We start from the raw sequence: 15,442 nt of genomic DNA, 5'->3' as shown, positions 1-15,442 counted from the left end.
GCTCCACGCCCCGGCCTCTCCCTCCCGCCGCCGCACTCACCTGAGGAACCCGCCGCGGCTGCCGCCCGCACTCAGGGACGCTCGCAGAGCAGCACGGAGCGCGCCGGAAAGGCGAGAGCCGGGAGACCACGGGCCGAGCCCTCCGACTCCGTCGCGGCGGGCGCACTGCGCTGGGAGCCGCCGCCGAAGGAGAGAGGGACTGCGCGTGCGCCGGAAGGGAGCCGGGAGCCGGGAGCGGCAGGTTCCCAGGGGGCGGGGCGGGGAGAGGGCGGGGCCGCGGCAAGTGGGGCCGCAGGGGCGACGCGCTTCCGCGCCCCCTGGCGCCAGGCCGGGCTGGTTCGGCCCCAGGTGCCTCCGAGAACGGTTTCCCTGGAACGACGTGCGGCTGCGGGAGCGGTGTTTCCTGGGCGCTGAAGGCGGCCTCGCGACGCCTTCGCGCGCCGGCGGCCGGCCGGCACTCGGAGGAGGCGCCTTCTCCTGCTGGAGGGCGGGGGCAGCCCAGCGAGGCTGCCGCGCGCCTTCCCACCGTGTAACGCGTGTGCCGGCGCGACGGGAGGCGAGCGTGCCGGGAGCCCGCCCGCGTCGTTCCCGCGGCCGCCGTGCGTTCCAGAACGCCTCCGCGGGCCTGCCGCCTCCCGGCCTTTGTGTGCGCTGCTCTGTCCAACTCCCACCCCACTTTAAGACCTGCCCATGGGAAAAGTGAAATTACAGACGGAACCGCGCACCTGGAAACCTGACAGGAGATAAACCATCACAATCTTAGAAACTTGGAGACAAAGTTTACTAAAAGAGCTGCAAGCTGTGTGACACACATGGAACAGGACCATTATTCTATGCATTGAGCTCGTCTTACAGAAGGTAAAGAAACGCAGGTTACTGTGTATTCTGTTGGAATCAGAATTCTTGGATTTGAACCTGCCACCTACGATCTCTGTGACCCTGGTCAAGTTAAACGCTCATCTCAGTGTCCTCATTAGTACTAAAATAACAATACCTACAACATTGAGTTGTTGAGGGGCTGGGGATTTAGCTCAGCGGCAAAAAGCGCCTGCCTGGCAAGCGCAAGGTCGTGAGTTCGGTTCCTGGTACCAGAGAAAAACCAAAAAAAAAAAAAAAAAACCATTGAGTTGTTGAGAATTTAAGTGATTTAATACATATAAAAACTCAGTGTACTACAGGGCAGAGTGGATACCAGCTATTATTATTAATTACTGTTGACATCCACCTGTAATCCAACAGAAAACTAAAACTTCCGTTTTATTCCAGTCTAACATGTTTTTATGTTTTTATTCCATCTCTTATGTATTACCATGTCTTATCCATTGTATCTTCCAAATAATTCTAAAATCTATTTTGTCTCATTCACTGCCCTCTAAATTATGATCTTCCTCAGTTGCTCGTTCACTCATCAAACATTTATTGCAGTCTAGCATCTGTGGTGCCTTCTGCTAGACGTGGAGGCAAAAAAAAAAAAACATTACAAACAGTCCCCTCCACCCAGGGGCTAACCGAAGTGTCTTAGTTACTTTTCTCTCATTGCTGTGACAAAATACCTGACACCCAAAGTTAAAGGGGTAATGGGTTAGCTCACAGTTTGTAGAGGTTTCAGTCCATAATGGGCTGGCTCCGAGGCAAGATGGAGTGGCAGACAGGCATTGCAGAAGAGAAACAGTTCATGGCAGGTAGAAGGTAGCAAAGCAATGAGGAAGAGACAAGACAATACTCTTTCTGTCCCTTATATTGCATCCATGCTACCAGGGTTAGGGCAATGCTAAATCAATCAGTGGACTGATTTAATAATCACCCATCCTTAATCCTAGCATTGCACCACTAATCAATCACACAGTTTAGATTGAGCCACCTCTGAAAAAAAACCCACCTATGACCACATGAGGGCTTTCAGGGGACATCTAGACACAAGCCATAACACATAAGGAGACAAATATGTTAATAACAATTTGTGTTTACAAACAAAAACAGAGTAAACATTCCAATTCCAAAAGGGAATAAATAAGCACACAGCAAACTTTGTGGGCTCCCTAGTCTTGCCATACTCTCACACTTGTCTGTCTTTATGCAGAGAGAGAAGTAAAGGGAGGAGGGAAGGAGATACACCCTTCCAGGCCACACCCCCCAGTGACCCACCCCTTCCAACCAGACTTCACCTCCCAACAGCACATTTAGCTATAAACGCATCAGTGGACAAATCCACTGATAAGTACCACATCCCCATGATCCAGTTACCTCCCAAAAGCCCAGGTATGTGTCCATGAGCCTTTGGGGGGACATCTGGTTATCAACCATTTCATTCCACCCCAGCCCTCAAAAGACTCAGGTGTACCTCTTTTTGCAAAATGCATTTAGTCCATCTCTAAGAGTTGTCAAAGTCTTAACAGTTTCAGCATTGCTGAAAAGTCCAAGTCCAAAGTCTGAGATTTAAAGCAAACTCTTAGCTGTGAGGCCCTGTAAAAATGAGAAGAATGCTTAACATTGCCAACACACAAACAGAGTAAACATTCCAATTCCAAAAGGGAGAAATGGGAGAGAAAAGAATAGAACCAAAGCAAGACCTAAATCCAGCAGGCAAACATTAGATCTCGTAGTTCCATGTCCAGCACCCATGGCAGTCTGTGGTAAGATGTTGTCTTGGTTACTTTTCTGTCGTTGCTGGGACAAAATACCTGACACCAAAATTAAGGAAGGAAAGGTTTATTTCGCTCACAGCTTGTGGAGGTTTTAGTCCATACTTGGCAGGTTACAAGGCAGAGTGGCAGGGGCTGGGGATTTAGCTCAGCGGCAAAGTGCCTGTCTGGCAAGCACAAGGTCGTGAGTTCGGTTCCTGGTACCGGAGAAAAACCAAAAAAAAAAAAAAAAAAAAAAAACAAAACAAAAAAAAAACAAGGCAGAGTGGCACATGGCAGAGGGCTACAGCTCATAGTGGCAGAACACAGCCAAAGCAACAAAAAACAAAAGAGAGGAATGGTGGTAAGCAGCCTCTTCCTCTCCCTTACATATGCAAACTATCCACCCCAGGGTGGGTGCAGCTCTCACACCCATAAACAGTCAAACTCTAAAAGCCTGCCCCATGACCGCATGAGGCTTTGGGGGGACACCCAGACACAAACCATAACATTCCACCCCTGGCCACCCAAAGACTCATGCCCATCCCTTTATACAAACAGCATTTAGTCCATCTGCAAAAGTTGCCAAAGTCCTAACAGTTTCAGCATTGCTGAAAAGTCCAAGTCCCAAGTCTCCGAGATGTAAGGCAAACTCTTAGCTGTGAGACCCTGTACAAATGAAAAGTTAAACACTTCCAACATTCAATGGCACAAAATAAGCAGTACAATTCCAAAAGGTACAAACGGGGGCACAGAGCATTGGGAACAAAGCAAGTCCAAAATCCAGCAGGGCTAATGTTATGTCCTGTAATTCCGTGACCAGCATCTGAAGCAGTCTGTGGCACACCGTGAGCTCCAAAGGGCTTGCATGAGTCCACCCCTGTGGCACTTCTGGTGGTTACAGCTTCCATGGCTTCTCTCTTAGGCCCGCTTTGCTCCCTCCTTGCAGCTTTCCTTAGATGATCCACTGTCCTGGCTTTTCTAAACTTCTGAGGTCTCCAGTACACCTTTTGCTTCACACTCACAGCTTCACACACTGCCCTCTCAGGGGCACACTGCCTGGCCTCCCAGGCCTTCTGAAATCTGGGTGGAAGCTTCTTTAACCTCAGAACTCTTGCATTCTCCATGCACCTAAAGCCAGGGCCATGGGGATGATGCCAAGGTCTGCTGCCACCTGGAGCAGTAGCCGATCTTTCCTCTCTCTTGGCCATAGGGGTGGAGTGCCTGGATCGCTGGGCACTCTGAATCCAATTCTGAGGAGCAGATTCTCTATGCTGCTGCCGTTCTGGAACCTGGTGCAGCTGCCGCCACCATTCTGGAACATGGCGCTCAGCAGCTTTCTTCTCAAGGCAACGTCTGTCACCTTTGCAGTTTTGAGGCTGCAAAGGGTGGAGACTTGCTGCTTGTGATGCCCTCAGGCCATCTTTTTCATTCTCTTGCTCCTTCTCAGCAATGGAGATCTCCTCAGCTCTACCTTTGCAGTCCACAGTTTTACGGGAGCTTCTTTTCTGGCAAAACTCACAACATTTTAAATCACCTTGCTGGGCTCTTTGTGCTTGATTCTCACTATAAATCTGGCTAAAAGCCCCCAACAATAGCCATGCCACTTCCCCAACATCTGACTGCCTTGAAATTTCTTTTGCCAGATTAACCAGTCCGCTGCAGCCCTTAATCTCAGTCTTAGGCAAAGTCTCTGGACGTGAGCAAAATGCAGACAAACTTTCTGCCAAGCCATAACATACATGGTCTGGAGTCCAACAACCAATGGAGTCCTTCTTCCCAACAGAAACCTCCTGAACCTGGTCTTTACCTGAAGGATTTCTAATAGCCTTCTGGTCTTCGGAGCTCTGACCAGAATCTCCCAGACAGAACAGCTGAAGGCGTTCTAGTGCTTCTCTTTCAGGTGACATCTCTGAACCTTTCCGAACACTTCCCACAAGCCATTTCCCAAGGCTCTTGAACCACATGGTCAGGTATAGTCACAGCAAGGACCCCACTCCTCTGGTGCTAAATTCTGTCTCGGTTATTTTTCTCTCGTTGCTGGGACAAAATACCTGATGCCCAAAATTAAGGAAGGAAAGGTTTATTTTGCTTACAGTTTGTGGAGGTTTTAGTCCTTACTTGGCAGGTTACAAGGCAGAGTGGCACATGGCAGAGGGCTACAGCTCATGGCAGCAGAACACAGCAAAACAACAAGCACAAAAGCCAGGAATGGCTGCAAGCAGCCTGTTCCTCTCCCTTACATATGCAAACTGTCCACCCCAGGTGGGTGCAGCTCTCACACCCATAAACAATCAAACTCTAAAAACCTGCCCCATGACTGCATGAGGCTTTGGGGGAACACCCAGACACAAACCATAACACATGTGAACTCCAAAGGGCCTGTGCGACCCTGCCCCTCCAACACTGCTGGTGGTCACTGTAGCCCTCATGACTTCCCTCAGACCAGCTTTGCTCACTCCTTATGCCTTTCCTCAGACATTCGTGTTCCTGGCTTTTCCAACATGCTGGGGGTCCCTACTTTTGGCTTCACTCTTACAGTTTCACACACTGCCCACTCATGGCACACTCCCTGACCTCCTAGGCCATTTTCTGAAGTCTGGGTGGAGGCCTCCCTGACTGTTATGGCTTGTATCTAGACATCCCATCTCCCCAAGCCGCATGCTCTCATCAGTGGAGCTTTCAGAGGTGGCTAGATTTTGGGTATGTGAATATGAACTGAGGCTGTGTGATAACCAAATGAGTCCATTGATTGATCTATCATAGTTCTAGGTGTGGATGGCATCACCCAAAAGCTTGTAGCCCGTAAAAGGGAAAGAGAGGTTGCTGCTCCATTTCCTGCCTTCCCTTCCATGGACTTCTCCTCTACCATGCCCTTCTTCCATTCTTCCCTGCTTGGAGCCAGCCAACTATGGGCTGAAACCTCAACAAACTGTAAGCTAACATAAACTCGTGGGTGTCAGGTATTTTGTCCCAGCAACAAGAAAGGTAAGAAATGACCCTACGGGGGCTGGGGATTTAGCTCAGCGGCAAAGCGCCTGCCTGGCAAGCGCAAGGTCATGAGTTCGGTTCCCGGTACCGGAGAAAAACCAAAAAAAAAAAATAAAGAAAGAAAGAAAGAAAGAAAGAAAGAAAGAAAGAAAGAAATGACCCTACGACTCTTGCATCCTGCATGTACCACATCGTCTGCTGCCACCTGTCAGACACTTTAAAATAGCTGAGTCCTTTTGTGTCAAAGCTGCACAGGGCTCCACGTGCCTGGATGGCTGAGCGTGGTCAACTGAGTACCAAGGAATCAATTTCCTAGGTGACCCTCCTCCAACAGAGGGCTCTGGGGCTCTCTTCTCAAAGCAAAGTCCTTCTCTTTTATAATTTTGGGCCTGCAAACTGTGGGGCCTTGCTGGTTCTTCACATTCCCTTAAGGCATTTTTCTTACTGTCTTGGTGTAAAATACTTGGCTTCTTTTTAATACTACTCTTTTTAGCGGTCAGGCTCTCTTCTGCATCATCTTTGCAGGCCTCAACTTTATAGGAGCTTCCTTTCTGGCCAAATTCAAAACTTATTAAATCATGCAACTTTGTCTTTTGCTCTTGAATCTCAAGATAGAGCTGGCTAAAAGCCCCCAACAATACTCCTGCCAATATTAGACTGCCTTAAAATTTCCTCAGAGAGATTAATTGGTTTTCTGGGCTTAATCTTCATCTCCCTTAACTCTCAGGATAGAAACAAAATGTAGACAAATGTTCTGCTAAAGCACAACAGACCTGCCCTGGCATCCAACTAGTAATGGAGTCCTTGTTCCCAACTGAAATCTCCTGAGCCTGGTCTTTTCTGACTGCCTTTTTGTCAGTGTTCTGTTCTTCTGAGCTCTGACCAGAATCTGCCATTAAGCTTGGTTGAATAGGATTGGATTGAATAGAATAGGATTCTAGGGCTAATTCTCCAGCAAGCTTCTTCAAAGCTTTCCAAACTCCTCCAGTTACCCAGTTCTAAAAGGTTGTGAACCATATGACCAGGCAGTCACAGTAATGACCTTACTTCTCTGTCTTAGTAACTAAGACCAAAATCTGTCTTAGTTACTTCCCTCATCAGTGGGACACAGTACCCAACACCACAACTCTCATGAGCAAGAGTCTATTTTGGTTTGAACTTCTAGTTTGTAGAAATTTTAGCCCACAGTTAGCTGGCTCCATGGCAGGATGGCATGACAGAGGAGAAGCAGCTCATAGCATGAGAGTAGGAAACAGTGAGAGAGAGAGAGAGAGAGAGAGAGAGAGGGAGAGAAATCGAGGGACAATGGAGAGAAATAGACCCTTCCAGGTCATGCCCCTAATGACCTATCTTTTCCAAACAGGCTTTACCTTCCAACATCACACTTAGCTATAAACTCCTGAGTGGACTAGTTCACTGATGACTGTCATACCCCTATGACCAATCACCTCCCAAAAGTCCCTCCTATGAATGCATGAGGCCTCAGGGCGGCGTCAGGAGGGACATCCAGACATAAACCATAACAGAGTCCTTTACAAAAACTAGCTTGACACAGGTGAAAAGGTAGCTATTCTTCATATTTACAGGCAGGGAGCCTAGACCACCAGAGTTAGGGTCCTGGTCTTTGCAATGCAGGTTAATACTTTACAAACCAGTGAAGGGCTTTGAAAAGCATACTGGATTTTCATATCCAGCAGTGTGGCAGACTAGAGACTGACAGACTCCCGCACCCAAAGCAACCAAAGGTACTGGGCAGAATGTATAAAACATTTTGTCAAACATACCAATGAGCTGGCAAGAACATAAAAAACCCTAGGAGCACAAACTAGGTAAGATCGGGAACCCAAATAGTAAAAAGAAAAACATAAAAATGAAAAACATAGATATTGTTTCAACAATAATCTATCACTTTCTTGGCTATTAGAATAGTTACTTGTGGGCTACAGCTTTCATTCCCATAAAGATTTGCTTTTGTAACACCTGAACAGAAACGGTGCTAGAGGCTGGGTATGTAGCTTAAGGGTGGAGCATATACTTAGTAAGCTTGAGGTCCTGAGTTCAATTCCTAGCACATACGGGGGGGGGGGGGGAGCAGTCTTTATAACATCTTTCATTAGATCAATTATAGACAGCTTTGCATATTTGGCCCCTTCTGTGATATTAGAATAAACAAATAAAAAAATGGAGGGCTTAGAAAGAATTAACAGAGGGCTTACACTCTTAAAAAGGTATGGTGGCCTTTTAAAAAATCACCTTAACAAACTATATACATATAAGAAAATGTTTTATGAATTATCTTCTTATCTCACTTACTTATCTCTTTCACATGTAAACTGCCACTCATTAAACAAATACTTGTTTGTTGTTTCTCTACCCCAGGTATAGAAATAATCTCCAGCAAGAAGCAAAAGGAAAGATGAGATACAATGAGAGGATTCCCTATCTTCTGCAGAGCATTTTATTTCTGAGTTTCCAGTCTATTCCTGAGTCTTCATTCCTTCATACAGGTTCTGTGAGAGATCTTTCTATTCCTAAAACAACTCTACCTATTTGCTTTGAATGAATTCCTGATACTGGCAACCAAAAAGCTATCCTAAACAAAAGATTTTCAGGGAAGGATTGATTTCTATAGCAGTTAAAACCTCAAAGTAACATAGTTTAAATAAAATAAAGTTTATTCCTCCCCTGCAAGTGTAGGCAGTCCAGGTATTGTTGCTTTCTGATTAACAGAAACTCTTTCTATCATGTAGCTTTACTATCCTGAATATGCAGCTTCTACTTCATGATTCATTATAGCTGCTCAAGGTCCACCCATCATAATCCTTTTCCAGCCAGGAAAAAATAACAGAAAGGAACATACCTCTTAAGGATATTTGCAGAAGTTGCATATATAACTACGCTTAAACCCTCCTGGTTAAGTATAGTCTCTACTGGGTAGCCATGCACCCCTAAAAAATCAATGGTTCTAGCACTAAAAGGAAGGAGACCACAGGATACCGGAGATAACAGCAGCATCTGCCTCATCATCTGAAATAAGAATTAGTTGAGAGCAATTCAGGTTAGTTGGTACGTGGAACAAGTGCAGGTAGGTAGATAACCATGAACAGTTATACAAAAGTCAGATTATGGAAAGATCATAAGTGCCAGAATGAAGAATGTGTATTTTGATAGAATAGAATTACTGAAAGAGTTTGAGCTAAAGACTGAAATGATCATGACAAGGCCTCAGGGAGATTAATGTGATGGCAATGCCTAAAATGTTTTTGAGAGAAGAATGACTGGAAGGAAGGAAATCAGGATGCTATACTATGAGATAGTAAATGCCATATTGCAGCTAAAACAGGAAAGAGGAAATATTTCAATTATTTGTCCAATAAAGTAGTTACATCTCTCCTCCACCTCAATCTCCATTATATATTTTTGCCATCAGTACAATGATTTTATTTGGAGAAGCATTGTTCTACCATGTGCAGGCCATATGATTCAAGTGCAACTGAATTTCCTTCACTCCAAGGGTGAGCTATGACCCAGGCTTAACCAATCAGAGCATCCTCTTGATCTTTATGATTGACTCAGTGATAAGCAAATGGCTAAGAGATGGCCAATAAGAATCATTTCTGAGACTCTTGCAGTTGTCAGGAAAAGTGAATTTCACTTTCTATGAGAGTTTCGGAGAAGAACAAAGATGAGCTTTGAACTGTTGGCAGTGATGTTAATATCCAAAACAGAATGTGCCTAAGAATGAAGCCAAATGGAGCAGGCAGCTTAGTGAGATAAGATAGTCAAGTGTGCTTTCTAATGACATCATTTGTGTTGCTGAATCAAACTGTGCCTGAAGCCAAAATCTGCACTTTTTGTATATATGAACCAATCATTTTCTCTTTGCTTAAGCCAGTGTTATGGTTTGTGTCTGGGTGTCCCCTCAAAGCCTCGTGTGGTCCTGGGGCAAGCTTTTAGAGTTTGATTGATTATGGGTGTGAGAGCTGCACCTGCCCTGGGGTGGATAGTTTGCATATGTAAGGGAGAGGAAGAGGCTGCTTGAGGCCATTCCTGGCTTTTTGTGTTTGTTGCTTTTGCTGTGCTCTGCTGCCATGAGCTGTAGCCCTCTGCCATGTGCCACTCTGCTTTGTAACCTGCCAAGTATGGACTGAAAACTCTACAAACTGTAAGCGAAATAAACCTTTCCTTCCTTAATTTTGGCGTTAGGTATTTTGTCTCAGCAACGAGAGAAAAGTAACCAAGACAGCCAGTTTGTGTTGGATTTTCCACTATTTAAAGCTTAATATATATAAATAAAGATGGGGAAGAAGCCAATTATAATTCCAAGTTTTAAAGACAGTATCATCTGCATTTGCCATGTATGATATTAACCTGATAAATGTTAGCTCTGATAAATTTTATTTGTTTCAAAAAGTAAAATCTACATGCAAGGGAAGATGTTGGGTATGATTAGTAATGATCCTAAGAATGATATGAAATCTCTGAAAGTAATTACACAATCATAAAATATCAGAGATGGGGAACACCTTTAAATTATACCTCACCACCTATTTTCACAAATAAGGATACTGAGGCCCCAACAGAGGAAGTGGTTTATCCAGAGTCACAGAACTAAAATGTGCCAGGCCTGGATCTGAAATCCCAATCTTTGGAATACCAGTCTATGCATTCGCACTGTATTATTATAACACTTCAAAACAGTACATCTAAAATATGTTGTGAATAGACCTGCAAATGCTACATATGTGTGTGCAAGTGTGTATGATACAGTGAAAACAAAGTAATTTAGAAAGATGAGAAATAAAGGAATAGGCAAAAGTCTACCAACCACAGGGAAGCCAGTAGCAAAAATGTTATACCAAATAAAGTTAAATTCAAGGGGGAAAGCATTAAATAAAGCTAAGCCCTTTAATAAAATGTAAAATGCAAAATTAGTATTTCACATTTATGACCATCAATATAGCTAGTAATGTAGCATTTTAATTCATAAAGCAAAACCACAGTGTGACTTGTTGATCGTGAAAAGCCTAGATTAGTAAAGCATAACTGTGGGTGTGTCTGTGAGGGTGTTTCCAGAAATGATTGGCATGTAGCCCAGCGAACTGAGAGGGGAAGATCCACCCTGACTGTGGGTGCTGTCATACAATAGTTTCACAGTCTGGGTAGAATAAAAGAGGAGGAAGTCAGCCTGTGTTTGAAAAGCTCTATCAGCTTAAGCAGATGCATCTTTTGCTGCTCTTGTTGCCAGTGCCCATCGGATTCCAGCTTCTTCAGCCTTTCAGATTAGACTCACACCAGCAGCTCTTCAGGGAGCTGCTAGGCCTTCATTCTCAGACCAGCACTGCATCCTTGATCCCGCTTGTTCTGTGGCTTCCAGCTTACTGCCAGCCACGACTGGATCCTCTGGCTGTCCAGCATGGAGAGAGCCATTGTGGTCTCTCCCACCTGTGATCCTATCTAATAAATCCCCTCACACAATTTTGTATGTATTTCTTTTCCTCTATAGAAGCCTAAGCAATATACACAGCAACTTCCAGAAGAAGTCAGCAGAAAAGGAGGGGAAATTATGTATATATGTATATACAGGATAGCTAACATAGTTGTACTACTGACTTCTCTCACTTTATGAAAGGAACAGTTAATGATTAATTATTTGATCAATCTTGCGTGTCTCTATTCGGTTTCCTGAGAAACCACTTTGAAGATATCAGTATGTAATACAACAACCATTGTTAATTTTCTATCACTTTGTCTGAAATTCAGTATTACTTATGTTACTCTTCTGCTGTTTTGTAAATGGATGTCTGTTTGTTAATATGTTTTCCTTCTTTTCTTTAAGATAAATTTTTAGAAAAAGAAGTCAGCAGAAAACATGACTACTGAATTTACCTCTCACCCTGAAGAGATGACATGGTCTAAATGCAACTAAGTGTGGAGAAGACCTAAATAATATAAGGTATACCGATGTTTGTATATTGATAAATTTATAGACATATATGAGTGGCAAAGAATACATTTATTAATGTATCCATGGACTGCTCACAAAAATTAACTGTGCTCTGGACAAAATGTGCTCTATACAGCCTAAGGGTAATGCTTTCCTCATAAATAAGAGGAAAGCTCTGTTATTCTTAGTTGCCTTTTCTGTAATAGCTGGCTTCTCTTTTATTTCCTTTACATAGTGTTATGGTTTGGTTCAAGAATGTCCCCCAAAGGCCTCACATGCTCATAGGTAGGGCCTTCTGGAAGATGGCTGAATCATGGAGGTGATGTAGTAACTAGCTGGTAGGAGGTGTGGTCTTGTTGGAAGAGGAGGGTCACTAGGGTGTGATCTGAAAGGGCATATTTCTCTTCCCTGCCCTTCAGTTCTCTCTGTGCTTCCTGGAAGCCATGAAGTGAGCAGCTTTGCTGTTACAGTCTTGGAGGCAGCCGACTGTGCGGGAACTGAGAGCCCGGAAGTTGGGAGCCAGACTAACCCTCTCCCCCTTAAAATTGCAGATGTTGGGTATTTTGTCCCACACAAGAAAACGACCAAGGCACGTAGTGAATTTCCAACTAGAAAAAAAAATCTTCAAAGTCATCATTACACACATTTACCCAGCAGTATTAAGACTGTTTGTTTCTAAGATTGACATTCCAGGTACCCGACATGCAAAATAGAATATCACAAAGCAGCAGCATCCAGCTAAGTGATCTAACTGATCTTGATTAGCTCCAACACAAAAGCTTTGCAAGGGCTATCTTTTTGTTGAAGAATTTAAGAAGTCTGGTATAAGTGTGGATGTTTACTATAAATGGGGCTCCTCCGGGGAAAGAAGAGAGAAATGCTTCAACATTAATTCAAAGTGAAAGAGGGCTCTGGTGTACATCATTCATGAGGCGTGCTTGTGATTTGAGCCTTATAAGAAAGCTCTTTCTCCTGGTGTTAGAATAGAACTCATGGTTGTCAACATTATTCATGCCTGTGCTCTTAACCATCACCAATTTGGAAGAAAAAAAGCAACGTATGCATTGAGGTTTAATTTTAATGCAGTCAGAAGGCACAGTTATGGGAAAGAGATGTTTTGAGGTCAAAGATGTTGGGGGAATTAAAGAGCTCTCAAAGGCCTGACTTATTCAACATGCAGGCACCCAGGAGACTACTTTCTTACTGTTCTGATCAAACATCCTAATATACTGAATGTAAAACTACAGGGGAAAGGAAGGGCTTTTGTTTCAGGAAGTGAAAATCTCAGGCTTAAACCAGCCATGTTGCCCTGAGTTTAATGGAATTACAGATTTCAAGGAGCTGCTGTACTATTTTGATAGAAATGAAGTCCAAATTGTAGAAGACACATATTTTTGAAGATGAATCATGCTTTAAATTGCTGCAGCTGCTTTTGGTGTGGAAATCTCAAGATGTGCTTGAGTTATCAAGTATTCCTCCTATATGTGCAACTTCATTGCAAAAGGAATTTAATTTAATGGACCTGAAAGGGATCTATGCTATCAGAAAAGAAGAATTTAATTCGAATTTGAGAAATGGCATATGAATCACAAAATTGTCCTTAATTTCATTCTGCATGGCTTTCTTTCATGAAACTGCTAAAATCCAAGCTGGCACCAATCATAAAATCACTAATAAAAATTTGGACTAAAAATTCAACTATATAGTGCCTGAATCTAGTCCAGACATCTCAAGAATTGTTTAGTCATTATATCACTGTCTTGTCATTGACATAGTCAAATTTAATCAACTTGTTACTATTTCAGGTTGATACTTTTCAGGACCAGAAATATTCTTACATTATCCCTGTGTGAAATAATTCTTGCCCAATAACTAGGCTCCTTTGGCTTCAAGGAACAGGCACCTGCCCCAATTCATTGCGAATAATTCCAACTCATGGTCCACATGATTCTGATAATTCTAGAACATGACCTTGATGAAAGTACTAGAAGCTGTGTAGGAAATATATGAATATTGCTTTGCCTGGTATTTTATAAGGAGTAAATGGGGGCTGGGGATTTAGCTCAGCGGCAAAAGCGCCTGCCTGGCAAGCGCAAGGTCATGAGTTCGGTTCCCGGTACCGGAGAAAAACCAAAAAAAAAAATAAATAAATAAATAAAATATATAAGGAGTAAATGGACAATATAAATTTGGTGTCTATCTCTGAAAGTCCTGAATTTTCCAAAAAGATAGAAGTCATCCCTAGTTTTGGTAGGCTATATATTAGTGCATTTGTATAAACATAGTTCATTCAGTGATTTTGAAGGACTCTTTTTATATTATTCTAAAAATCTGTGATTTTGAAGAGCACTAGGAGATGATACAGGCTGCAAGAGTATGGATTTCTTTTTATCCCTAAAATGTGTACATTGCTATTGTAATGAATTAGACAGGACTTCTAATTCTAAGGACTTCATGAACATGACTAGGCATATTATTTTCTCTTTTTATCTTTACAAAACATTCAAGAGCTAAGAGTACAAAAACACGGCCTCCACCCCTAATAATCCACAAACCCATTTATTACTTTGCAAGCAAGGGTACTGACCAGATTCCAACACATCTGTAAGAGGTGGCAAAAGCTACTGAAATTGAATGGAAATTATGTGGGAGAAAGAAGACAGCAAAATAATGTAGAGCCAGATCTCGGCAGCAAAAAGGCTCATCTAGACAGTACTAGCAAATATGTAGTGCCTGAAGGTAAGGAACACACCTTGACTTAGCAAAATATTATCCTCTGCAAATGGGGCCATAAGAACTAGAACAAGCCAATTAACAACAAAAGCCACATGTACCCAGTTTGATTGAGAAAGACTACAAATGAGCTCACACAAAGAAACTCAAGATAAACCATATTTACAGGAAGCATTCTGTTCAAGGAGCAACACAGAAGTTAGTCTATACTTAATGAAAAATAGCTTCTTCTCACCCTTGTTCTTTACCCATATTGGAAACTTACAAACAGCTGGACAAGAAAACCTATTTCATTCAATGATGAGAAATAAGAAAGGAAGTAGCACACAACTGGTGTACAAAGAAATTACAGCTTCTGGGAAGATAGCAGAGTGGTGAGCTCCATAGAAAGAGCCTCTCTAAGATTTGGTGTATAGATGCTGGAATATAGCAATGTGAGGAAGAAAAGAAGGAGGGAAATGGGTCCCCAGGACCAAGGAAGGATCTGAAGAGAGACTTGAAGCCCACAAGGAGAGAAAAGAGAGAAACTTCAACAAAGAAGAAGGAAGAAGCAGGCAGCACTGAGTCCTGACTCACAGCATGGGAGAAGCAGCTTGAACCTGCAGATGCTGTTACTACTGGCAGTACCAGAGGCCTCCACAGAGAAGTGCACCAGAAGAACAGAGTGGTGGACACAGTGGACTGCAGTAGCTGATGAGTTGTTCCCACTCAGATGTCCCCCAAGAGAGGGCAATTGGCTGGGAGCTATCTTGGAGAGAGGCCAACTAAACTCAGGACTTGGAACTGCTGCTGGCTCTATCTAGTGGCTCCCAGCCCAGTTCAAGCCCTCAGGAGGCAAGGGGATTGCTGCAGACTGGGTGGATCTGGTCCCAGCCGTGCAGCCAGAGGACAACCTAAACTTCAATAGAAATAGGGATGCAGGCTCCCTGGGATTATCCACTACCCCGTGTAGAGCTGCCACTGGCTTGCTGGGATTGATTGGTGCTGATCTGGACTCTGTCTGCCCATGTTGTCTACCAGTGACATCAGAGACACACCTTGAAGTGAACATTTTTTTTTCTTATTATTATTTTCTTTCCTTTTTTCTTCATTTTCTTTCTCTCTTATTTTTGTTCATTTTTTTCCTCATTGTTTGTCCTTGGTTTTATGA

At 43.4% G+C, this 15,442-nt stretch overlaps 2 protein-coding genes across 3 annotated transcripts in view; one reads left to right on the top strand and one right to left on the bottom strand.

Annotated features, from left to right (window-relative positions):
• The window catches only part of Rab3ip (RAB3A interacting protein), a gene marked incomplete in the record, with an annotated part of 60,106 nt that extends 59,915 nt beyond the window's left edge, over positions 1–191 (bottom strand). The window contains 1 exon segment of the mRNA XM_013517540.1: positions 41–191.
• A 139-nt stretch (positions 192–330) lies between these two features.
• Best3 (bestrophin 3) overlaps positions 331–15,442 on the top strand; it is a 73,599-nt gene continuing 58,487 nt past the window's right edge. The window contains exons 1-3 of one of the 2 annotated variants that reach the window (XM_013517531.1): positions 331–858; positions 7,992–8,119; positions 11,452–11,568. The gene's annotated coding sequence lies outside the window, so the exon portion shown is untranslated. Of the gene's footprint in view, positions 859–7,991; positions 8,125–11,451; positions 11,569–15,442 lie in introns of both variants that reach the window. The other variant, XM_013517529.1, reaches the window with a different exon arrangement.

Source organism: Chinchilla lanigera, unplaced genomic scaffold (assembly GCF_000276665.1).
Source record: "Chinchilla lanigera isolate Chin_1 unplaced genomic scaffold, ChiLan1.0 scaffold00004, whole genome shotgun sequence".
Lineage (NCBI taxonomy): Eukaryota > Metazoa > Chordata > Mammalia > Rodentia > Chinchillidae > Chinchilla > Chinchilla lanigera.
This window is presented reverse-complemented; position numbering and strand designations above follow the sequence as displayed.